Genomic DNA, 26,082 nt, shown 5'->3' with positions numbered 1-26,082 from the left:
TGATGTTAGTATTTTCTTCCAGTCTTTACACAAGAATAGTGTAAAGACTTGTCTGAAACTCTAGTTGTTATTGTCATTGAAATAATTGAAAGTTTCACCATTGGCTGTAGTGTGATTATAGGGTCAGCTTGTTGAAATACATCTTGGGTGAGGCATAACTGAGATAATGAAGCAAGTATAGCCATGACTTCTATCATGCAAGTTCTTTGGCTTCTGTAGGATTGGACTGATGTAACTGTGAAATGCTGTGAAACTCGACTTTTATAAAATATGAGAATCCTGCTTCTTATGTTGCCATATAACAGTGAACAAAACCAGAAAGGCCTAACTGGTTATGTTTTTAGACCCTCTTATTGTGTCTGCAGGAGCCAGGTTTTAAAGATTGTTGGGACTTGCTGTAGAGCACAGCTGCTTCCCCAGGTAGGGAGAGGTATCAAGAGGAGTATCATATATGATTGATGGGAGACTCTCTTGTTGGCATTGAGCCACTTAGTAAATTTTTTTAAATATAATTATGTCTTAATTTTTGTACATGCACTTAAGCAACTTGTGATTAGTTAATCTTAAAATCGGAGTCAGCACGCTTACAGAGAGGATTCATCTGACTTCTAAGAGTAATTTTTTTTTATATTTATAACTTTTTAAATGTTTTAATAGTATTTTTACTGATGTTTGCAAAGCTCTACATGACTTGGGCTGGTATTCTGCTGTCTCTGATCTTATTGAGTAGAATCTTATTCCCTGATTTTCACGGAGGTGACTTTCTATTAAGGTGTTGCTTAATTGCACGAATGACCCCAATACAAGGTGTCAGTATTAGAAATGCATGTTGCTTGATCTCCCTCCTAGATCCTTAAATTATGACTTGAAAGTTCCACAAGCTTTATGTTGGCACTCTGTACAGAGGAAAATATCATCCAACTGTAGTATGTTTAAATATTTATTTTCTTGTAAGTTTCTTTAAAATTTCATCTGGAAACATTATATAGGTGCACAATATATTCTTGTGGTGATTAATAATAGCAGTGTTTGACTTTGTGGTGAATTATCAGGTATCAATAATTCAAAGTTCTGAAAATTTCTAAGAGATTCATTACCTCATTGGGGTGACAGAATAAAGAGCAAAATCCTAGATCCATTAAAATCATTCTGCGACGAATCAAGTACAGCCAGGTTTTAACCCTGTGTTCCAAAAATAGCCATGTCTTCCTGTGAGATCAGGGGAGTCCCCAGGGTTTGATATATTTCTTCGAGGGACCACATTTATTTACCCTATGTAGTGTGTCTGTTGATACTTTCAAAATGCATGTCCTCTTTGAACTGTACACTTTTAAGACCCTTCGTGGCAATTTTCACAGCACTGAGAACACTGAGATCTTGAATGTAGCTGCAACCTGCAGTACCACCCTAGTGCCCTTAGTTGGAAAGAAAGTGAAGGATTAAGATATTTGGAAGCAAGGAGTAGTTAGCAATAAAAAACCTGAAATTATAAACGTGACCATTGGAACTATAACCAGCATTTTAGTTTCTTAAATAAAGAAAGAGACAAATAAGAATTAAAAAATATCTCAAGTGGGAAAGATGATCTATTAATGTGATTTTGGTTCTTGAGAGTGGCATTGGCTAAGATTTTAAACCTTTTCTTTTTCCTTGATTTCCCAGGAAGTTGTATTGTAAGTTTACTTATCCATAAGTAATTAACTTTGCACTGCATTCCAAAGGGTGCATATGCCAGAAAAAGAGGGCAGAGTCACCTGGAAAAAGAGAAATTTCTGGCCCAAAGAAGCAAAGTATTTCTAGTTAAAGTAAAACAGAGGAATCAGAAAATTTTACCAAAAAAAAAAAAAAAGAAAAAGCAACCTACATACTTTATAGTTGCCGGGGAGTAGTTATAACTTGTGTTCTAATGGTTTCTGATGGATGTTGCTGTAATGTTCACTCTGGTGTTTTGTTAGAAAGAAATCAGAGAAAACACCCTAAAATTCCACAGGAATAGCTGCTTCATTTAGCACAAGACACAAACATATTTGAAGCAATTCCTAAAGAACTTTCTTTTTTAAGAAATATAAGTTATTCCTTGTATATTTTTCTTTCCTCATTCATTTTCTTTTGTTTAGTTAAACCAGTGATAAGATCTTGTAATGAGGCATGTCAAGTTGATGAGTTAATTTTGTAAAACTTTTAGGTTTGCTATTCAGATTAATGCCAATTTTTTGAGTGTGTGATTTTTTTTAAATTTTTTTAAAATTTTTTTAGGATCAGTATTCCATTTACATTTTTGACATATCATATGCAAAGCACCTAGTAGCCACCCCTCTAGCCATCAGCTTTTCATCGCTGCCTGTCAGTATCATGCTGAGGGCAGGTGCAGATAGCCTGAGGCTCATAGGTGTTGAGCAATGCTAGTAAATGCCTGGAGATATGGTTTTATATGACTACCTAAAGAGGCTAGGAATAATTTTCAGCATGTGCAAAACAGATCCCTTCCCCCAAACTTGCCTTTAAATTCGTAGCTTAGGACAGTCCATCCTAAAGTGCAAGGCACCTCTGACTCCAAGATCAACAGTTTACTAAGATGTGATCTCTGTACACAGTACAAAAAACAGACTATGAACATCAGACTGATATTGATGGACTAATAGAAAATAGTGCTTTAGTATTTTAACCTGCTTGACTGTTAGTACCCATGACTGGGTTTAACATAAATTGGAGTTAGCGGGGTTAAGGGTCATTGTATCATTTATTTGATGGGCAGTATTGCCTGCAAGGATTTCTATCTATGGTGAACATATCTCAATTCTGGTTTCAAAATACCTTGAAGAGGTGAATGTTGCAGAAAATATAGGAGATCAAAATCTTTAGATGATAGGCAACAAGAACAGATATTGTTCAAAATCACAAACAAGATTTTGACAGAGATATCGTAGGTGAAAATCAGAAGAAACTAGGGCTTCACCTGGTTAAGTCTCCAAAGCTTGAATTCTTATCAAACTGATAGCTTCACCATTGAAGGCAAATTTCTGTTTCAAGGTAGTATTCTTTCCTTAATTAAACATAATTTCTTGCTTGCTTTTATTAACTAATGAAGTAGTCATGCTGTAGGAGAGACTGAAAGGAGGCTGAGAGTTTTTAGTTTGAGGGCTTGGTGAGGTAATGTCATCTTTTTTTTTTTTTAATGTGATTTGTTTGTCCAGCAGGTGAGAGTCTTCAGGACTGATTAGTATAGATAATCATGAATAGAATGGTCCTTTGGGCAGAATACAAAGCTGTATTGTTGCTGGTAGCATGCTGTGCCACATACTTGGGGAACCATTTTTTGACAGAGGATACATATGTAAGATGGGATTGTAATTGACTGAACAGATCCTTGAAGAAAGAAGTTTTATCTACTTATGATTCTGCTAAAGTGAAATTAAAATGAGAGCACCTGGACCTCCTTTTCTCTGGTTATAGTGTCAGGAGAAATGAATTTAAAAAATCAGAGTTGAGAGGGGAAGTTGGTATATGAGGTCTTTCTTTTTAAATTATTTTTTTTATTTTTAAAAAGACTTCAGCTATAATTATTATGTTTCAAGGTTTCGGGGGAAAAAACCCACCACGATACGTAGTAAGGAGGTTTTGTCCCTCAGGGAATCCAGGGAAGTAGACCTGAAGGCAGACATTCTTAAGGCCTTCTAATTGATTTTTATGTCCTACTTTACTTAACTAGCTTTGAAAATCTGAGCTTCAGTAGTATGGTACTCTCCGATACAGAACCCCAGTATTTTGTCTGGATTAACGCTGGTTTCAATGGGAACAAATGGCATGCTGATATTGTATTATTACAAAACAGATTTGTTAGAAAAAATATGAGTTTCTGTATAGCTGACTTAACAGCCTACTTAAATTAAATTCTGAAGGTAAGAGTACATTGTTGCATTTTTCTTTTTTTTTTAAATCAAAACCAGCAATCTCTATTTTTTTGTTGTTGTTGTATAAGTGTACTGCAGTTGTGACAGGTTTTCAATTTTCTTTCCCCAATTTTCAGGGAATTTTCAAATCCAAGTGCTATATGGTATATTTACGATGGAATTTTAAATATGGTAATGTCTTCCCATGCACTAATATTGTTGATATCTTTAAAATATCAGCTAGACATTTCAGCTATCTTACCATTTGTAGCTCTTGGAAATAATGGTAAAGCTGGGCTTTCACTATTAAACACTTCCCCCTCTCCCCCCTCTTTGCTTGAGGGCTTTAGTTTCCTGTTTAAGAGGTTTCTTGTTACTATTCCAAGCCTTGCCTATGCATACGTAGCTATTACACTATCAAAATTGTGCCCAGGAGTTTGCATCTGGTAAGTATAGCACAAGTACAATGTAGTAGGTGTTCAAGTCAGTGAAAGAACCTGGTGAAGATGTGTCCTAAACCCTTTCCCTGTTTTGTGTGCAACAGCTTCAGACTTTGAGAAGTGATGTACAATGACTCAAAGCCTCTCATGTTATTTAACTGTTCACAACTCTACATAATTCTTGATGCTTTGTCTAGCAAGGAAAATACAGCCATGGAATTTGTTTTTATTTTTCTTTCCAAAAAGTCTGTTTATTTGCTCAGAGAATGTCAGCAATTGTAGATAAAATATTAAAATATTTATAGATAATATATTAACAAATTTGGGATGAAATGAATATGTACCTGTAACTATAGATAGCCTATTTGATTTGCAGATCAATGCGATTCCATTCTGTTGTGTAATTGAATTTCAATTTAGTCCAATCCAGAGCTCATGAAGCTCATTAAAGAGACTTAACTGCGTGTTAAATTACAGTTTGCATAATATTTTATACTTTCTGTAGTGTCCTTTTCAGTCATATGACTGAGCTGAAAGAATGTACCCTCTTTTAAACAAAGTAAGCCAATTCTTCAGTAAAATTACTTATAACATTGGTCTGAATATGAAACAGCAGGGCACCTGACACGTTACGTATTTGAAAGATAGAGAGCCAAAAACTACTAATACAATTTTAATACAAATTGACAAGAAAAAAATACATCAATGTGGTAGGCTAACAGCTCCTGGTATGTGTGGTGGTGTTCTTGCATAAAGCCATTATTACATAATGATAATATTATATAATAAACAAAAACATTGTTAGTATTTTGTGTTAAATTTATATCCAGAGAACCCTTGTGAGATTGTTTTACAGTAGCGCCCTGAGACCCTGTTACGGTTGCAAGTCCCTGTGCACACATAGGAAGAGATTAAAAAGCTATCATTCCAAACAGAGAAAGTACATTTGAGGCAGAGAGAGAGAGAAGAGGAAAAAAATTGCCAAATATTATACTGCAAGTCAATGCCAGAGCTGCCATATCGGTCTTCGCGTGGTTGATTTCCATGGTTGTGTGACAAATCTGAGTCCCTGAAGAATAACTCTGGATGCCATTTCCAAGCCAGGTCCTCTGTACACCGCTGCTTCTCTAAGTGTAGAAAGTAACTTTCCAAGTGTAGCTTGTATTTGCTGTAAAACTCTCTCTGTGTTTGATTCATCCTTCGATAGTACAACATATTGGAAGGGCTTCTGGTATTTGGAACACCAGTCATAATTTTTGGGGCTTGTAACGCTGTAACTTTTTGTTCTGAGCTTAATTTGCCTTGTAGTGCCTTCAGCGCATGGTTCTGTGTATGTAAACACTACATAAACATACCCATTTTGAAAGCTTTCTCTGTTTTCTTTAATTCAATCATATTGATTAGGAATGACCCAGCCTGTGGCTATTAAAATGATACATAGCTCACAAGAAGTTCAGAAGTGGTTTTTTGTGTCATAGCTGTATCATGGGAGTGTCAGTGGGCTGGTGCAGGAACTGCTGGGAAATCCGAGTCCCTTGATGTGGGAGCAGGGAGCCAGCAACGCCTGCCAGCCTACCCCAGGCCACTGAGGAGGCTTTTGCTATCTCTGACCCATGAGTTATTACTGGAGTTCCTCCTCTCCCTTCAGCCCTCCAAGCAGTGTGGTGTATGTCTTGTGGTTCTTATCTGCTTGAAAGTATGAGTACAGAGTTTATCAGATCTGGAATGCTAGCCCCCTTCCTCTTATATGAAAGGATAAATACATATTTAGGTATTTCTTTCATCTGCACAGTGAATTAGGCAGTTTTGGTGTTTTCAAGTGTAATTTTAGTGGCAGGTATAATAATACATTTAAATTAGTTGTTGGACATGTGTGGTACTTTTTTCATCAAAATCCTTTTTAGTCTTAACCTGGTGCTATGCTGTAAAGTGATACAGCCAAAAGACCTTAATTTTGTATTCTGTGCTCAGGTCCTGCAGTGATTGGATACTTTATAGATATGCAGGCACACAGCAGAGAAACCTTCACGAGCTGCCTGTTGAAGACATAATGCAATTTTGCAAATGCATGTGCCTTTACAGAAGAGATCATAAGGAGCTCTTATAGTCAGTTATATAATATAATGCTGCCAGATCACGTGCCACTACCGAGTGATACCCTTTTGGGAGAGACAGGGGAACAACTGTTGAGTGGTGATGCTCATGGGGTTCCTTTCTTTAAGAGGTAGTTTACAGAAACACCATTTATTGTATGTGTATGTCGACATGCTTTTTGTAGGCAGATGTGAGGTTGCTCTAAACTGGAAGTCATGTAGTTTACGTAAGTGCTAACCATAGCTAAACTGGATTAGAGTGGGTTTGTGGCTAGTCATCTCTGAGTGTGGGCAGAGTGAGCTCACATCTCCCTGCAAAACTATGTGGAGATGTGTCCTATTTTAGGTATTTTTCTGAGCCTTGTTTCTGTAATAACGACATCACAGCTTCTGGTATGTAGAATTGTAAAGCATCACTGTTACAGGAGGAAGAAATAGTAGCTCCTTTTTGTGAATAAGGAGCTAAGAAGCAGAAAGAAACTCTTGCTGAAGGCAGAGCAGAAAATCTACAGCAAAGGCAGCGAATGAATATAGGGCTTTGGAGACAAATTCTTAGATTGTATGCACCATCTTGTTGTTCTTACCTCACTGTGATGCAGCATGTGTTTTAAAATGACCACTTGCGTAACAGGTGGTATACTCTGATTCCTCCTTTGATAGATAATTTGACTGCAATCTCTGTTACAGAGTACAAAAATCTAAACGATCATTGCAGAGGGACTACTCTAAAATGAAAAGCATTAGGGAAACAAAATTGTGATTGTTTTGGTTTGGTTGTTGGGTTTTTTGTGTGTGTGTGTTTGTTTTTTGTTTTTTGCTAATGCATGGAACCAAGGAGAGTAAACAGTATAAGAAACAAGCCAGCAAAGGCAGTAAAATACAATCCCCAGCCATTGAAGAGAAGTGACATAAAGGGAAGAAGACAGGAATTTCCTCGTCTCTTTTGTAGAAAGTCTCATCTATAGTGGTTAATTACTGTGTTTATTGTTCTGTTTCAAAATGATCATGTATGAAGAGTTTTCCATGTGTAAGTAAAACATTCTTTGTTGAATCATCTTGAAACTGTGCCCTTTACCTCAATTAAGTAAGATTTTTAGAAATGCAGCTCAAAGGATCTCATCATAATCGGCCTACTGCCTCCTTCATTTTTGTGATTGTGGCTAGGGTCTTACAGGTCATTAATGTTGTTTTAATTGTGAAATTTTGCGCATTTCGGGGTGTGAAGTTGTTATGTGATTCAGGCCCTAAATGTATAGTTTCATTTCTGTATTATTCCTTTTTCTCATTTCACATCATGCTATAATTCTGAAAATAGCTTTTTAACAGTTGTTGAATGGTACATATTTTAGTCCCAGCAGCCCACAATGATAGGCCACATTCTCAAATGATATAACACGATGCCATGCTTTTTACTAAATAACTGCTTCCATTTTTTACTTGCAGGCTTCCTTCATGCTCACTGATGACTGTGCACAGAAAATACAGACTACCTGTAGAGGCTCTGTCTTAGAAGAATCAGAATATTTTAATTAAAGATTTTATAAAATGAGTAAATTTTTTTTTCTGCATTCCAAAAGTGGTATAGTCTTATGTTCTGAAAACTAAAATCTCTTGGAATTATTAGAGTTGACAGTGTTTGTGCAAAAAGAGGACTATTTTATAAGTGACATTTGGCTATTTATGGAATTTTCTTTGGTGTACAACACTTAGAGCATACAAGATCCTGCAGTCATTTAGTGATGTACATAATCTCTTTTATGTCCGGTGTTCTCTTGGTGTCAATATGCATTTGCAAGACAAGCAAAAGCTTAGCTTTTTGAAAAGTGAGTTATTTTGAAAGATTCTGTTAAATTGTTGGATGACTGTACATTATTCTTAGTCAAGTCAATGAGAGATGGTTAACTTTATTAACACTTCTTTTAAGCCAGGCCTGTGCCTTCTGGTGTTGGCAGAAATGACCTTGGCCTTATTTCATCTTACCTGACATTAGGACACCTTTTCCTTTTTTGAACAACCCCGAACAAAACGGTGAAAACCATGAAAACTGCTGTGATGTTTCCTTTTGCAGAAACCTTTTCATTTAAAATGTAACCTTTTAATGGCTCTCTAAAACAGAGTTTTTGAGGCAAACAAGGAGATAATCAACCTTTTCTATTTTCAGTGGTTGCCTGAACCCCCAGGTCCTTTTGTTAACCCCTGTCTTTGTGGTTTCTTGTTTTCATGGTGTTGGCATGTTGTTTGTGGTGTTTGGGTTTTTTATTCTGCTTTCCGAGACTTGGGAGTCCGTGGTGTGTTACTTCTGGGTCTTTTCAACAGCAAGTGTCACAGAAGTATAGCCAGTAAGTTCATACAGAACTGCTATATTTCATCTGCTTTTGCCTCAGTTCCCCTGCCTTGCAGCCATGCTTCAGCTTGTAGGTTGAAAAGCTGATTAGTACCAGAGCACTGGACTCACTGGTGCACAGACTTAGGTCTTTACACTGTGTTTTTTCCCTGCCGTCAAAAGTTTTGGCATTTTATCAGAGTCGTAGAACAGAAAGTCAGCTATAGTACAGGAAAAAGAAAACATAACCTTTTTCATTTGGTTCATGCTATGTGCTGATTTAAGTATGAAATATCTTTTGGCTAAGGTACCTGAAATCAGAGCATAGGTTGCTCTTACAGCTTTATTTTTTCCTTTTCATAGTGGGACTGGGAGAGCCAGTCTTTGATAAGGATGCTAGCAACTTTCCAAACCTGCAGAAATTGCAGGTATTGAGAACATTTTGAGAGCATTTTGACTGCAAAATATCTGAGTGAAGTTTCTGGTGGGACTTGTACCAGTTAAATCAACAGAATACTTTAAAGAAAATTTGTTCTTGTATATGTTTATGCAGCAACTATTCACCTGTGTAGTCATCTGGAGTTCAACTTGAGACATCTAAAGTGAAAGTGTAAATGGTTTAAGCTAATAGAATAAGGGCTAGGCTTCTGAAAGGCTTAGGTCTTCCTCAACATCAGTGGAAGCTGGCCTCCCAAACACCTTTAAAAACATGATGTGAGTCTTTTACTGACAAAAGAGACAGGTATAAAAATCCACATGGAACAACTACTGACCTGTATGGTATTAGTCCTTGGACTATTTTATTTATGTAATAAGTTTCTATTTAATTATATGATTTGTATAGGATACACATGATAGAAATTTTGTGTTAAATTTTATGACGTGTTTGATGGATAGAGAGTTTTCTACATGGATAAGAAAATAGTTTTGTTTTGGGTTTTTTTTTCAATTAAAAAAAATTACCTGGAAAGCTAAAAAGAGAAAAAAAAAAAAGTGATGTGAGGCTATAGAATATAAGACTATAGGTGTAAAAGAGGAAAAAAAAATTAGCAACTATTTCATCTAATTAGGTCACAGGTTTGGTTTTGTTTTGTGTGTGTTAGCTATGTCATTTATCTTTTGAGCCAGGAACTGTGCAAGGTAAAGAGTCAAGCCAGTAAGAAATAGGTATCATTTTCTTCCATATAAACCCCAGGTACCTCAGACTTGAATTTTCACTGTGAATAACTGTTTCTGGTCGATCACATTGTTTTTACCATTTCACTTATGCTCTGTGTTCGTAGACTACTGCTATTACTGAACACTTACTTAATTGCACTATTTTATTAAATTTACTAAAGGGAATGTGGTTGAAGGAAGAGTCAGTTTTGTATGATGTACTAAATACAACAGTCTAGCTCAGGTGAGAACATTTTGAATAGACCGGGCCGTTTGGGGTTGCGCTTTTTTGGTTTTGCTTTTTCCACCCTGACCAGCTACGTAATGCATAAACCTGCAGCTGCTTCCCAGTTCTGAGGTGTTATCTGAGCAACAAGCCTTAATTTGTGCAGGATCACTGAGTATGGTTAGCTCTGTTCTGCCTTCTCCCTTGCACTGTTGCTGTAAGAATCAAGGCTTCATATACATACTATTCTGCAGGATTTTTTTACCAAACTGAACTTTTTTTCCTGATAGATGAAGAGTGCTAAAGCTAAATTTAAAATTTTGTATATTTAACCTTTCCCCCTAATTGCTTGCCCAGAATAAAGGTTTGGTGCTTTGTTCCTAAATTCTCTACATGAGGTGGTGTGCATTAAAGTGTATTTATACTCTTTCAGATTAATTAACTGTGACCTTATGAACCACTGTCCTTGTTTAATTGGTGGCTCCAAAGCACACTAATGGCATAAATCAGCTGATAATGAGATTCAGACTTGCTTTTAAAATATATAATAACACTGCATTGATATAGCAAATGAGATTTGTTGACTCTCTGTTGGTATTACAGGAGAGAAGACACAATTAAATGTGTACTTTCAGGATGGGGGAGGGCTTGGTTGGAATGAATAATATGCACTTCAGGGTGGGTGTATGAAATAAGGAGGATATTCTACATCAAGATAAGCTTGGTATTCTCTCCTTGTCTCTAGGCACTGTGCAGTACTGGCTGGTGCACTTTAGGATACAGAAATGTTGTGGGAAGGTGTTTCTTAAAGATTACTGGAGGCTAGCAAAAATGATGATTTCATCTTAAATATAGTTACATGTTTTTAAACTGAACTTACACCCACTGTTTTATGAACTGCAAATTAATCAGATAGCTCCCAGAGAACAAAAAGGTTTTGACCTAAACTGGTTGCCCAGGCTCCATTACTATTTTCAGTTTAATGTTACCCATATCCATCCTCACATTTTGGAAAGAAAACAAGGGCTGTGCAACAAAGTTTCTTTGTTTTCATAAGAACTAAAAATGTGCTGTATGTAGACCAAACAATAAAAATAAACTACTGAACTACCTTCTAATGCATGGGGGTTCTGGAGAGAGGAAACCATGGATATTTAGAGGCATAAAGTGAGTCATTGTGCTAGTTAAAGAATTTTATAAGGCGAGCTCTGTGGGTTTGAGTTGCATCTGTTACCTTTCCAACTAGAACTGAGGGGTATGCAGGAAAAAGAATGTTGGATTTAATCATGCTTTATAGTGAACGCATTGTACTTAGGCTAAGCTTCTAACTGGGATCTAGACTGTAGGAGAACAAAATTGTTAGTCTTCCTTCAGGTATGAATTTTGCCTTAGATGGGTTCCAGTTAAACGCACCTAAACAAGTTAAGCTGCAAAATGCTGTTAACAAAATAATTTTTAAAAAGTAATGAATTTTCTGTAACACTTGAAAACAAAAAAAAACCAAGCAAAAAACCCCAGCCAGACAAAAAACCCCCTCAGAGCTATTTTCCTTATTAAAAGATAAACATGCTTGCATTTATGACAGTTCTTAGAAGCCGTAATGGACTGGGTTGCTATGGTGTGAGATGCAGAACAATGAAATAATTGTTTCTCTTGGTATTGGCTTCCTGGAAACAAATTCTGTGTAAATTACTTGGCTGAAATAGTGACAACAATCTTGTGTGCTGTTTTATTTAGTTCATAGTTAAAAATCATAACTATTCTATAATATTAAAAAAGTAACATTTACCAGATCTGGGTTTTCTTTTGTTTCAACTTTTTTTTCCTTTTATGTTTTCAGGTCAGTTTCATGAATTCAAAAGCAACTTACCAGTGATTTCTGGGAGCTGGGGCTGATTTTCTTGTGTATTTGTAAGTATTTATTGATTAATTTTCCTGTTATGTGCATCTTTCTACTACTCTTTTAACATGAAGAATGGAAGATATTTTAAAATATGTTGCTGTCAGATCACAGTTTTAGAATGTTCTTTTATTAAGAAATGTACCTAACTAAAAAACTTTTTGTAGGGTTTTTTTTTTTTTTTGCTTCAGTTATTCAGAGGGGCTACAGATGCTTGAATTAACAGTGAATATTCCTGTTATTTCCAGCTTTCTTTTGGTTTTCGTAATAGTAATAATAGAACAGTGTTGCTTACAGTATCATATTAGTTATGGCATTTGCTAATGATAGCAGTGCATCTTGCTGTTGTTGAAAATTATTTCTAGAAATGAATTGAGGCTGTGATTCAAGACTGACAGGACTTTTAGAGGAAATGCTACTTGGGTTTATTGAGGAAACACTAGGATGACCAGTATCTGCTGAATTGGGAATGTATTTTTACATACCCTGGAGAAAGCTGACCTTTATGGTTGCAGCAAAATGACTGAGACTGTAGTCATTTAGGCCATGGCCCAAGACTATGTTTCAGTGTATGCCCAAGTTCAAATAAAGCAAATGAGACTAGGCCTATGCATAAATGCTTTGAGAAAGGGAAAGTTAGAGGAGAGGATCTGGGAGGAAGATGATAGTTATTTATGCAACGAATAGAAAGCTTTCAGAATTGCTGTTTTGGATAGTTTTCAGCTTTAGTCAAGTATAATAAGGAAAATCTAATGAGACTTAGACTTGGCATCATATAAGTTATTGCAATACCTCTTGCATGTAGTATAAATGAAAACAATCTATGCAACTTGTTCTCTTAAGTCACAAATATAGTTTCTGAATAAATATTTATTCAATCATTGGTGGAAAAAGATGTTCACAAAGCTACATTCATCAGGGAAAACTAGGGCTGGTTCTCCTCTCAATAGGGAAATGTGCTCAATTTGTACTAACCCTTACTTTTTACAAGTATTTATTTTCATATATGGTTTTGCTATTATATTTGCAGTTTCCTTCATCTACAGGTCAGCATCTTTTCAATGAGCATTGTCAGTTGTATTTAAAGAAAATATTGTTATAAAATAAAATAAAACCATTTAAAAAAAGTATTACCATTGAAAAGTAGTTCTGAGAAGGCAATGTAAATTGATTACCAAGTGAGGAATTTGTTGTAGCTCTTCCTGGCTTTGCCAGCAATCAGTTAGGCTTTCTTTGCCTCATTTTTCTCATCTATAAATGGAAATAGCAATATATCAGTCAATACAAACAGTACCTCTTTATACCTCAATATGGAGTATACTTTGCAATCAAAGCAATGGAATAAATACAATGGTAGGTTTGTGGTGAACTTCTTTGTGCATACCAGGCTGGCTAATTGGGTGAGAACCTGTAAGTATTGTTTAATTCATGTTCATGTAGTATTATGAATATATAAAGAGCTTTAGTAATTATATTGTGGACTCCTGATCTGAGTCCTGCTTTTCTTGGTTGACAATGACAAAAAGCTGTGGTAAACAAAATTGACATAAAAAGTACTTTGAAAATAATCTTTGTGTTTAGGTCAATCAAGTAAGTACTTAAACTTTAATGAGAAGTACGGACTGTTGTTATCACTGTCTTTTGCAGAAAAAGTTGTTAGTACAGTTGAGACACCTTACAGTGTTGTGACTGTGAGAGCTGGAACGTGGTTCAGCAGCCTTACCATGGAAGCCAAGTAAATGACTGTACAAAATGAACCATAGTATAGTCTTTTATAGGTATTCTCTGCAACTCACAGTTCAATCATGTTGACATGAATATCTGGAGAAGCTAACACTATGGCTGACTGTTCTTGTTCTCTGATTAAAGGACTAATTTTAGTATTTAGCACTATATATCTAGGAACATATGCAAACCTTAAGTTCCCACAAACTGAAAAAAAAAATGTAGGATGTGCAACTGATTAATTCAGCTCAATGTTTCCTCACATACTGAAAACAGGATTGAAGTATACATTTTATAGTAATACAGGTTTAGATCTTCTTAAATCATCTCTGTTGTACCTCTCTGAACTTGCAAATATTCTGTAGGTAGTATACATTAGTTCAGCCGATACAGACTGTTACTATTCAGGAACAGTAATATGTACAGCATCATAATTTTTCACTGTGCTCTGTAGACTAATAGGATGGGTTGTTACCTCAAGTATCTTTCAATTTAAAGGCTTGATTTCTGCAAATACTTATTCATGTGAGTTGACCATGGAAGCTGATGAAATTAGGATCAGGACTTGAGGCTGAACAAACAGGCCCTAAACAAATGATACCATATAAGACGGGGGCTTTGCGGGGCTGATGTGGAAGACAAAAACTCTGCATATATAAGGAGTTAGGAGGAGATTCAATTCTAAGCAGCATTTAAAAAATGCTGATGAGAAGTGTATACCTTTTTCATGTTATGCTATAATATTTGGGCATGTTTTTGTAGCGTGTTTGTTTGATCTATACTCCAAAGGGAAGGAGTGTAGATCAGTTCTAGGAAGATTGATCTTTGAAACTGTGCATATTTTTTATATGGGAATACAGCAAGATCAGCTAAATACTGCTATAGGTCTATACCAAAGCTATTTCAACCAGGGGCTATAATAACATTTTCCTCAAATTTTTGAAAGTTTTGTCATAAATGCATTCTGCTGTAACATGTAATTACTTGGATCATCCAGTTCAGACAACTTTGGGGTTTTTTTGTCATATTTGGCTAGTTTTGTTCAGGAGAAAACAGGATTGATGATTCATACAAACGTAAATTTCATGGAAAAAGTGACATTTCTGCTTTTGTGTTATGCCCACAGAGTAATTGTCCTAACTAAAGGTTACTTTTTTCAAGAATGTGGTCTTAACATGGTTTAATTTATTTAATTGTTCTTCTCAAGTAGGTTTGTCCAGTAGTAAACTGCAGTAGTTATTTAAAGTCACAGATGGCAAAATAAACGTCCTCTCATAACACAGCATTTAAAACAAATTTCACTTGTACATCAGCAATTAGAAATACCTTTTTACTAGCAGTTCAGCTTCTGTGTAAACATTTTATTGTGACTTGACTACAAAGTGAAAACACTGACAGAGGGGGGGGGGAAAAACCCCTGAAATGAATGGTGTTAAAGCCCATGAAACTTCAGTATCTTGTGTGAACAAGCCTTCAGTGAAAAGCCTGTATTGAAAATGTGGTGAAAATAATATAATTAGATTTGAGACTAAAATCAAATTGCTTTAAAAACAAACAGTAGCAATTTTGTTTCAAAGTAGAAACATAAATAAAGTAAAACCAAAATTAGAAACATTCAGGGGACACACACATGCATGCACATTATAACACAACAAAACCGATATTGTGAGTAGGTAAACTGTATCTTTTCAAACACTAATTCCAGTCAGCACATTATCAGGGAGCATGCTTTTCTTCAAACTCAATATTTAATATTTTTTCTGCAATCTTATTTTTAAGGCAATTCTTATACTTTTGTTGGTTTAATTTGGAATGGTTCTGTTGAAAACATAGAGTGTGTGCTTATTTACACCATGGAAGCATCTGACCAAATAGATTTGTGCTTTGTGTTTGTACCAGCTTATTTAAAAGGAGAAAACTATTAAACTGTGAATATTTACTTGGTAAAGTCAAAGAAGGCACAGCTTATTTGGAGCAAGTGAAGACATATGTGGCTTTGGCACTATTTACCTTTATGGGTTTCATTGATAACATCTGATGTTCTACTGAATTACAGTTAATTTATTTGGGAAAATATAGTGTCTATACTTTCTAGAAGAGCAATATACTGAACTCAATTCTTAAAAAGTTGATCTCCATTTTTCTCATTGTAAGATGTAATTGTTCATCAGCATTTTGATCAAGGAGGTTTTTATCAGCTTGTCACCTCTTTATAGAAAGATCTGATTCTTTCAAAATTCCTATTAAGATACCTAACTAGAAGGTTTGTTTGCTGCAACAGCCACACTTTTTGGCATGTGTGTACTGGAGTTATCAGAGGTCTTTATCCTGTTCTGCCTACTTTTCCGCTAACATTTGTGACATACCAATGTAAAATGATGTGGTTGGACCATGAACTAGCCTCTCAGCAATTTGAAGCTCTATTTCCCTGAGATTATTTTATAAAGGGTGAATATAAAATCTGCTTCTAGTGGAACACTATCTTACTGTTTTTATGCAACGCTTGCACTACAGTAGCACACAACTTTTCTAATAAGAAACAAAGTTCCAGTATATAATGTGAGGTATAAATAAATACAAAAGCAAGGCACCTGCCTTGCAGTTTTCTTGTCTGAGAAGGCTTCTGTAAATATACGTATTTTAGATGTACTTAAGGGAGAGTCAGTTGAGTAGAAACAAGATGGAGGGGGGAAAGGGCATTTCTTTACACTCGAGTAATACCTGGTGCATAGATGCCCAAGCACATTTGCCAGTGTGGGTCTAATAGAAGTATAGTTGCATCCATCCAGAGCTTTGTAATTGTACCTGAAGAGGAGAAGGTGTGGAAAAAGGACTGAAGGAGAGAGAGAGAAAGGTGGCTGGGACATTCATCTGCTAGAATAGGACAAAGTCCAATCAAAACTACAAAAAGCTCTGTTTGTTTTTTAGCGTCTGAAGTTCTGCCCCCCTGCCTGGTGCTTCTAACTGGGATGTCTGATGGCCTCCTCTGTGTGAATTTTTCTAAAGCTGTGTGGTTGTGGGAGGTCACCAAAGGACCTCTAGTTCTAATAGAAGGAGCATCTGTTGCATGATGCTGGCACAGAAGTCTGTTCCTATCTGAGTTCCCGTTTACCTTCTGAGTGCAGCAGACATTATTTTGGCTGCTTCTCTATTGACAGTACAGGCTGGTTTTGGTAGTAAGTAAATAAATTAATAGATATCCAGAATGCTCATATTGTGGAAGCAATATGCATTGCATTCATTTTAGCCAGTTTTTCTAATAATGAGCAAATAGTGCACTTAAACCACTTCTAGGATTTTGATATTTAACATAGCACAGAAATCTTCAATTCTTTATGAAGAATGAAACATATGTCACGAGAAACTATACAAAATAACAGTTTTCATTCATATAAACCCAAAGGGTTTCATGCTATTAGACTCTTTAGCACTTAGTAAAATGAGGACACCACTGAGAGTGAGTGCGCTATCCAACCAGCTTCTGACACACTGCACAGAGGCCACCTATGTGGTCTTTGCTTACTTTTTTATGAAGTTGAACCATTTAGTGAAGCTGCTGCTAGAAATGCTTTTTCCAAGGATTGTCATGCTCTGGATATAAGTGAGGACCTCCTTGCTCTACTGCTGCTCCATATGTGTGCCAGACAAGATCCATGTCATGCACTAGATCCATCTGCTGTCTAAAAAATTCTCTGCAAAAGTACTAAGCAATAAAATTGAAATCCTCATCCAAACAATTCTATATGCTGTTGAAGTTGCATGCAATGCTTGGTAGAGAGGAATCTGTTAGGAGATATATGTGCTAAGAAGCTGAATTAAGTACGTGGAAGTAAAGTATTCATACAAGTCCATACCTAAACAGAGTCCAGTAGGTTTCCTGCAAGTGATTGGCTTTTGCAGAGCCAAAATATTTTTAGAATAAATGGTTGTTCATCACAAAACCAAAGCCTCAGGTAACTTAATAACTACAATGCAGGATCTCTAGAAAAGCTGTAAAGAGAATTTTCTTTAAGCCACGCTGTGAGTAGTAAAGTATATACAGTATTTCTCATTCTATGCAAATTATTACACAAAGGCTTTCTTGTTCTATAGTATGGACAAACAATACCAACAGTTGATGTCAGTGTTAGCTTCAAGTCATATTACTTAAAAGGGTGAGGGTTATAAAGTGTCCACAGACAGCTTCATTTTCTCTCTTTTTAATGCACATCTACCAATGGCTGTTTGATTCATTTATTGACATAAACCAGAATTGCTTAGAACTAACCACTCATTCATCATAATCACAGTTACAAGAGAGCATGGGGTAAGAGGTTAACTGCTTGCTAGATGTATCAAGATCTTTGGTATATACCAAAGCCTGAGTCGATAGAAATCTGATAATGGTCTGTTGAAGGTAAAACATAAGTGTTAATAGCTAAATAAAAAAAATTGCTAAAGACTGTACTGTAAAACACTCACATTTCTAAAGTTAATTAAAAAGAGCTGATCAAAGTGAAGCCTACATTAAAAATGTTACTTTAAGATATTAAAGATAAGATAGAGCACAAAGGTCAATTTTAAAAATCAGTGCTTATTTCTTTTCTTAATTCATTTTACATGAAATACTTTTTTTTTTCTTCTTGGCAGTGCTTTCATTAATAATTAAAATATAAATAATGTGAAAATGTTCATTTTTACTTTCAGTAGTTTAAATTCATGCACAGTGATGATGAATTGATATTTTGAGGTATCTACATTAACAAGACATTGAACAAAATCAATTTGAACTAACTGGGAGCAGCTTCTTAATACATATATGTGATGGATTCAGTACTGTGCATCATAAAATATTGAAAGACTACACTTAATTGTGTAAATACCATATTATCTTTATGGGTTTATTAGAGATTACTATATAATCCTGGCTCTGAAAGTTTGTCTGAAAGATGCTCCCTGCAGGAGCCAAAATGCCTCAGGGAGTAATTATTCCAATTCTCTGACGCTAAAACAAAGCAGGTTACATGAGTTTTTGATGTTTCACCTCTCAGTTCTGCCTTCCTCAATGAAACAGTTCACAAAATGTAAGACTTCATTTAAAGTTCTTGTTTTCAGTATAACAAAACCCCTGTGATTTAGAAAGGGAGGTGATCTTCATCTGGAAATTGGCAGGAATGAAGGTCTGAGACACTTGGTCCTGCAGATCTAAAGTACTGTAGGGCACCAGAGTGAAGATGGATGACTATGTAGCAAACTTGCTGTGTATATGGAATTCCTACTGATTTAATAGCTATTTTCTACTCAAATATTTTAGTATTCAATATATAATACTTTTAAAGAATTGGCTGGTCACTGATGTAACACTGAACTACAGTGAGATCTGCTGAAGTGATCATAGTGCAGGAATCTGAAGTCAAGCTTAGCATGATGAAAATGAAGTAAAAATTTCACTCCTCAAAACCTCATAACTAGCTACCTAAAACTTGAGAGGTGTTCCTACAGCAGGCACAAGGGATCAGAGATGTGGTTTACTTCAGAGTGTGTGATCATGCTCCTTGATCCTATTTCAGCAAAATAAGTTTTATGAACATCAAATCAGGCTCATCCAATCAATCAGTGGGAAGTAGGCACCTTTTGCGTTTCAGAGACAAGTAAAAATCTTCGGGAATGTACCTGGTTTATTAAACAATTCTGTGAAGTTCCCTGAACTCACTTTTATTTCTCCTGTATTTCTGAGATATTTTTTAGACTTGAGCACCCTATCTTAATAGAACATGCACTATCGATTTATTTAAAGATAGGGTATTTTCTCTTTTCATGTCTTTAGGGTTTGTTTGTACTATTGCCATTTTATTTCATTGTTCCATTTTTACCAAGTGATTATAGTTTGTATAAAATCCAGCAGTGAAATTAAATAGCTGAAATTATTCTTTCTAAGATGCAATGTTCTGTATTTGTCAATACTACGTTTCATGTTGCTTCGCTGCTTCTTAACCCAGTATTTTTAAAGTATGGTTAGAAAGTTTAATTTTATGGAACATTTCCTCCTCCAAATCATGATGCAGATTTTAATATAAATTTTTGAAAAGCCATTTTGTCTACAACTTTTTGGATCTCCCCCTGCCCCATATCCCTAAAGAACAGTTATTTATTAGAACTCTCTTATCCTATCTTGCTTGGGCAAGTTTTTATCATTGCTAGGTTATTGGCCTTTTTTAAGTGATTATATATTAAGGTAGCATCCCACCCTAGCAAATAGTCCTTATACTTCCTTACTATGTTCATTAAAACCTGACAGACTACTTCTGTAAGAAGTGTGAATAAGTTTGAAAGGAATCTTTTACCCAAAGATTTGTTTGATATGAATTGAAGTATATGCACTTGCCTCTGAAATACCAGGTACTGGTTGCTGCCCACTCCAAGATTCTTCTGATCAAGTATGGAAACCTAATATGTTCTGAAATCTCTAGGTCTTGAAATATGATCAAGGAACAAACAAGCTACACTTCTGATCCTTCACGGCCCCATTCCTAGACAATCACAGCTGGGAAGTAACTGTTACTACCATGTCTGTGTATAGCTTTGCTGTTAGTTAGTTACTTGGTTTTTAGTCTCTTGTTCTTAAAGATGTTTTTTATGGACATAACTGTAACTTTTAGAGAATGATGAGGGGAACATAACCATGCATATTCTGTTATCTTTTTGCTGTATTCCTCAAAACAGCTGCAAGACCTGTGTAATCTTACTCCAGATTCCTAGATTTGTGCTTTAGATAACATATATGTATCCTCTTCACAGGCCAATCTACTTGAATTATATAATTATTGAAACAAAAGATAATAATTTTTTTCCTCCTATAATTTTTTAAACTGAATTCATACATTCTGATTGCCACAGTTTGCATTATAGATTTGTTTCAGATTGTGCAATACAGCAGCAAGCTATAACAGTAATCAATATTCTGTCCTGTTAAAAGCATTTAGGTGGATTCATGCATTCAAAGAGAGTTGTTTTTTTCTAAGGCCACAGAGATTCTTGCACTTCACCCCAGAAACATGCCAGCCTTTCTCCCCACCCCACCCCCCCGCCTTTTTTTTTTTTTTTTTTAAATTCTGGTGGTTTGTTTCTGTGTGTGAATAAACTCCTTCGTTCCTCCAAAACAGCCTTCCCTTTGAGATGGCTGTTGTGTATAGGTTTTTCCTCACTCCCCCACCTGCCGTTAACTATTTGGTTACCACTTGAAATACTTCATCATCGAGATTCAAACTCATTGTCCTGTGGCCATTGTTGCTTAGCAGAACACCCATGCTTGCTTCCTACACAAACACACACACACAAATTAATAACTGAGTGGAACTCCTCCTCCTCTATGCTCCAGAAGGAGCTGCTCCAAAAAGAAGCCATTTATAGTATCAATAAGCTGCTTCTCCAAACCATGTACAGATGTGTTATTCAACCAGTTAATATTGGGGTAGTTAAAATCACCCATTATTATTTTTCTGGCAGATTTTGCCACTTCATTAATATCTTTCAACATACTGAGTTGCTTGGCTGTTCCTTCTTTTACATGGCTTATATCATATCATGCCATCACAGCATATTCTGTAGTTTCGAGTTAATTGCCCAATTAACAGTGGTATTCATGAAGTGCTAGGAAAATTCCACAACTAATGATTTGGACAATTTCAAAATAGGTTGGTATTTCATAGTTTAAAATGTCAAACATGCCAATAGCTGCAAGCTTAAGACTGTGCAGGCTTAGAACCCAATAGCTCAAAAATTCTGTATTACAAAAATCATAATCCAGCCCTCAGAAACAGGTTTCTCAGCCCCCAGTATTCCCATGTAGGGAAGTTCTGCACTACCCTAATTTATCCTTAAACTGCTGAGGTGGGAGCATGAAATCAGACGTCCTCGGCTTCTTTGTATTTTGTGAAAATGTGGAAAAAATGCCTTCTGGCAGCAGTGAATGCCCCCTCACGCCCAACCTGGCCCCAGATGCTGTTTATGGCAGCATTGGGGAAGCCGCTGTAATAATGGTTGTGTATACACTTACAAGACTCAAGAAAACGAAGATGTGAGCGATTGGAAGGCTGTAGGATTTGCTAGAGGACTTTGTACTTTTCTTTCCCGTTGCCTGGATTAGGTAGGGATATTAACAATACGTAGTTAGCTTTGATGGGCCATTGTTCCCAGATGCAACTGAGAGTTGCCAATAGACTCTCTAGGCAGTGATCTGATTTTTTGTTTTGTCTCACCAGCTGCCATGCAGAGATGCCAGGGGATACACTGCCTACCCTTTTTGCCTTTTCTCAGTACCTTCTGTGCCATTTATGAGGTGTAGGACTGAGGTGATGCCATGGACCTAGCCTACAGAGTCTAGGGATGGGCTGGGGCTGTAAAATAGTTTCATTATCATTGCCCAAGAAAGATATTACTCATTTTCAGCCTGGAAATTCAGGGTCAGAAGCACGGATGTGGTAAAGGAGACCGTCCACCTCCTCAAAGCTAAAGGATCACAGACTGAAGGTTCATTTCTAACATTTTACATTATTAGAACATTTTGAATTTCCCTACTTATCCAGTCTATTGAGACTCTATTGGTGATCTAATGCAAACTGCTCAGAGGTATATACATATGTGATTAAGGCCTTAATTCAGCAAGGTGCTTTAAGTACTTTGAGGTACTTCATTGCAACTGACAGGTCTTTGCAGGAGTTAAAATGCTGTGAATACCGAGATCTTTGCTGGGACGGTACTGATTATGTAAGTATGGCTGCTGGATAGCTCTTTTTTAAAATTAAATTACTGAAATATAACTTTGTTTAGATCTTCCTTTTAGTCCTTGAAGTTGTGGCAGATTCTTTAGGACATTATAATTTACATTTCATAACAAAAATATAGTGAATTGTCTTATCTCATTCCTCTTGGCAACTCAGCAAACTATCATTAACATTTGTCATCAGTTTTCTGTTTAGAGTTTTCTAAACTGAACAGTATAGGGGTAACAGCTCATTTTTAGATGCTATTACGGTTCTTTCACATCTTTATAGTACTGTAGTAAAGCTGAATTTACTAGCTACCTTGAAAGTGGAGTAAGGCAGCATTAGAATCTACATTAAAGTGATTCAGTAGTCTTTAGAGAAAAGCCTTCTTAACTTGAGATCAGATACAGTATGTGTTTTGGGGGCAGTTTTATAAGGATTGCCGATAAACTTGAACACTACCAGCAACAGCTGCTTTTTGAAATATTGTTCTGTCCAGCCCAATGAAATTTAGGGGAATTTGCTTTGCTTTGTAAGCACGTGTGATCGACATTAGCATTCAGGGGAGCTGCACCTGCAAATGGTACGAGGCTATATCCTAGAGACTAATTTTATGGCTTGAATTGGTAAAAATGGGAGGGATCAACTTGCACGCACTTGTTTCTCCTTGAGAGTCAGTGCAAACCTCCAGTCTACTTAGTACCACGCTCTGATATATTTTTCCTAAATGTTCTTCTCCATGGCCATTCATATTCTTTCCAGTTTGGACATATAGAGAGGATTTTTTTTTTTAATAAGTGTTTATGAGTTAAGAAAATGCAAAACCTTCAAGGTCATAAATGTTTGTGAGCAGTCAGGTTGACCTACAATAGGTCCAGTGGTAACTGTTCCTGGCTTTATGGTTCTGGCAGCTCACTTCATCTTGGTTCCATTTCTTAATCTTTGACAAACTATTCTCCGTTTTTAAACTAGAATCTTATCATGGAAGGCAAAGTCTGGTGCCCAAAAGAGGGATTAGTGGAGGCCTCCAGGAATGGCTGTAATACTGATTACAATTATAAATACAGTAGTAGTAGCAGTAGCAACTGCTACTACCTGAACAGTTCAGTAAGTGCAATTTTAAATTACTGAGATAGTAGTAACTCTAAAGCTACCCACAACCACTAGAAAGTGTCTTACTGCTTTTAAAGGGTACAGAGTTCTGCATGTTCTAATTTTTACAGAAGATATACACCTTTCTTACCTTGTTACCATTGTTCAATAATTTTGCACCGAAAGCTTATTTTCAGATTAAGCTTCAGTTGTAGAAATAACGCCTTGGCCACTCATAATTGTAGAGAATTTTGTATCTAGATGGCTACGAAAAAGACATTTGCTAAATTGTTATTGTGTGAGATATGGTCATACGTTTCCCATGTAGCACAATAGAGCATTTAGTGTTCATGAAAGAAATGCTTTCAGTACTTTGAATGCAGCAGCTTAATGTTATTTCTCTTAGAATGTGATAGCTTTTAAAAAAATTCTTCAAGGTCAAATTCAGTAAGTTAATTACACTATAGCCTTAATAAAACTTGAGAATGACTAATAAATACCAACATCAAACAGAAAAATATTAAAAAGAAGATTAAGCTGTCTTTTTAAAATGGTAGTCTCTGATTCTATTAAAATTTTTGTTTTATTCCAAATTAGGAACTATAAAATTAAGTGAACACCAAAAGAAGATCCTTCTGTTGTTAATTAGTTCCACAAATTCTGCAAACTAAAAACCAGCAGGGAAGTAAAAAGTGATCGACCATTCATTGTTAATTTAATAGCAATGTTGCCATTAATGACTATAGTAACATACACAGTATTGCAAACTGAACAGAATGGAAGAGGATTATTTTTGCGTTAAAAAATATAATCAGTAATTAAAAGTTAATTTTAAATAATTTAAAGATAGAATGGGGAGCTAACATAGATATAAGTACTGTAGCTTAAGATCCAGGACCTAGAAATACTCTGTGTTTTATCCACTTGCAAAGAAACATTTTTGTGAGGGAAATGGTATTTATAATAAATACATTAAACTTTGTCTTTAAATATTCATTGTTGATAATGCTTGAGAATGTTCAAACATTTTGGGAATTGGTATTTAACCTTGAGGTTAGGAGTTCCCAAATAATCAGCTAGAGCCATTAAAACAGGTATTTCCTACCCTCCCCCCAGTACTGCATATAAAAAGTGATTGAAATATTTCATAAATATGTAAATCTGTCCTGGGAATGTATAGGTGATGTTACTAACAGGAACAGTTGTAGCCTTTTAGCTCTTTGACTCAGCTAAGTAATCTAGTTTTCAGGGCAAGCGTACCTTCCAATTCCTCTGCCGAATTTGACCAGCCTAAAGATCTCTCTGATAATGTTGCAAATGTCTGTTTGCAAAATCACTTTCTAAGCCTTATAGATGATGCTGATAGAAGTCTTGAATTCTGCTGTCCTAAAATGTTCTTTCTTTCTTCGAAGATGTAGGATTACAATTTTCAGTATTTCTGTGAGTGAAAGAGGGAAGTTACCTGGTATTAGGGAAAGCAGCATATTTTTGAGATTGTGCTTTTTTTTTAACAAAGAAAATAATTCTCTCACCAGAACCATCTTGTGGAATAGCCTCTTATGCAGTGTTTAAGGGCAGTACATTTAAAAAACCAGTTCTAAAAACAGGGGAAAAAAATACAGAAAAGGATGATTCCTAATTGCAGCGATTTACTGGACAGTTTCTCTGTTTTGTTGTCAAGCTTCTAAAAACCCAAAGAGTTTACAAACTTTAAAGGTGATCCCAGACACATCCTGTTCTTGGTTAAAGGTTCTGCTATATCACTGCTAGGACAAAAAAGTGAAGTGCCTCTCCACCAGCTGCAGAGAAAGAAGGTGATTTGAATGTTAATGAAGGATAGAAGTTTCATAGTAACAGAAAAACAGAGGCTCTATAGATAAGAGAATATTTTCCCAGGACATCTCAGTCTGCAGTTGTTGTAACCAGAGGAAGTAATATTACTAAGGAAGTATTTAAATGTCTTTAACAGATATTAGATGATGGAGTAGTCATTATATTCCTATCCAAGCTCCAATGCATGAGAGGTCTATTGAAATACAATCTTTTGAGAATATCCACTTAGTCCTGTTTCTAGACTCCCAGATTAGTTTGGGCATCCTGTTAATCTACAGAGCTACAAACACAAAAAATTTCTGAGAGAAGTTACTGAAGTTGCTGTTTAATGTGGCAATAAAGATCATAAGGTCTTTATAAATTTGAATTCTCACGCTCCCCCCCCTTCTTCCATCCCAAGTGGAAAAGAATCCCTGATTCACCAGCATTTAAATTCTTTCCTGATATTTCCCCATTAGGTTTTTTAACATCGTTTGGACCTGGCAGTGCCCGTGAATGGTTCATAGCTCTTAATGTGAACATAAGAATTCCTTTCTACTCCTGATTACTCTTTAGTTCTGATAATTCATTGCTATGTTTCATGAGCCTCACAACACAATCCACTCTTTCTAAATGTCTGATCCATTCACACAGATACTCCTACAAACACAAACTGACA

At 35.9% G+C, this 26,082-nt stretch overlaps 1 protein-coding gene across 3 annotated transcripts in view; it reads left to right on the top strand.

The window, feature by feature from the left end:
- SOX6 (SRY-box transcription factor 6) overlaps positions 1 to 26,082 on the top strand; it is a 374,241-nt gene that overhangs the window by 40,787 nt on the left and 307,372 nt on the right. For all 3 annotated transcript variants that reach the window (XM_054827505.1, XM_054827506.1, XM_054827508.1), the window contains one exon: positions 11,971 to 12,041. The gene's annotated coding sequence lies outside the window, so the exon portion shown is untranslated. The remainder of the gene's footprint in view (positions 1 to 11,970; positions 12,042 to 26,082) is intronic.

This window comes from Grus americana, chromosome 5, assembly GCF_028858705.1.
Source record: "Grus americana isolate bGruAme1 chromosome 5, bGruAme1.mat, whole genome shotgun sequence".
NCBI classification, from domain to species: domain Eukaryota; kingdom Metazoa; phylum Chordata; class Aves; order Gruiformes; family Gruidae; genus Grus; species Grus americana.
Note: the sequence above shows the minus strand (reverse complement) of the source record. Positions and strands in the feature narration are given on the sequence as shown.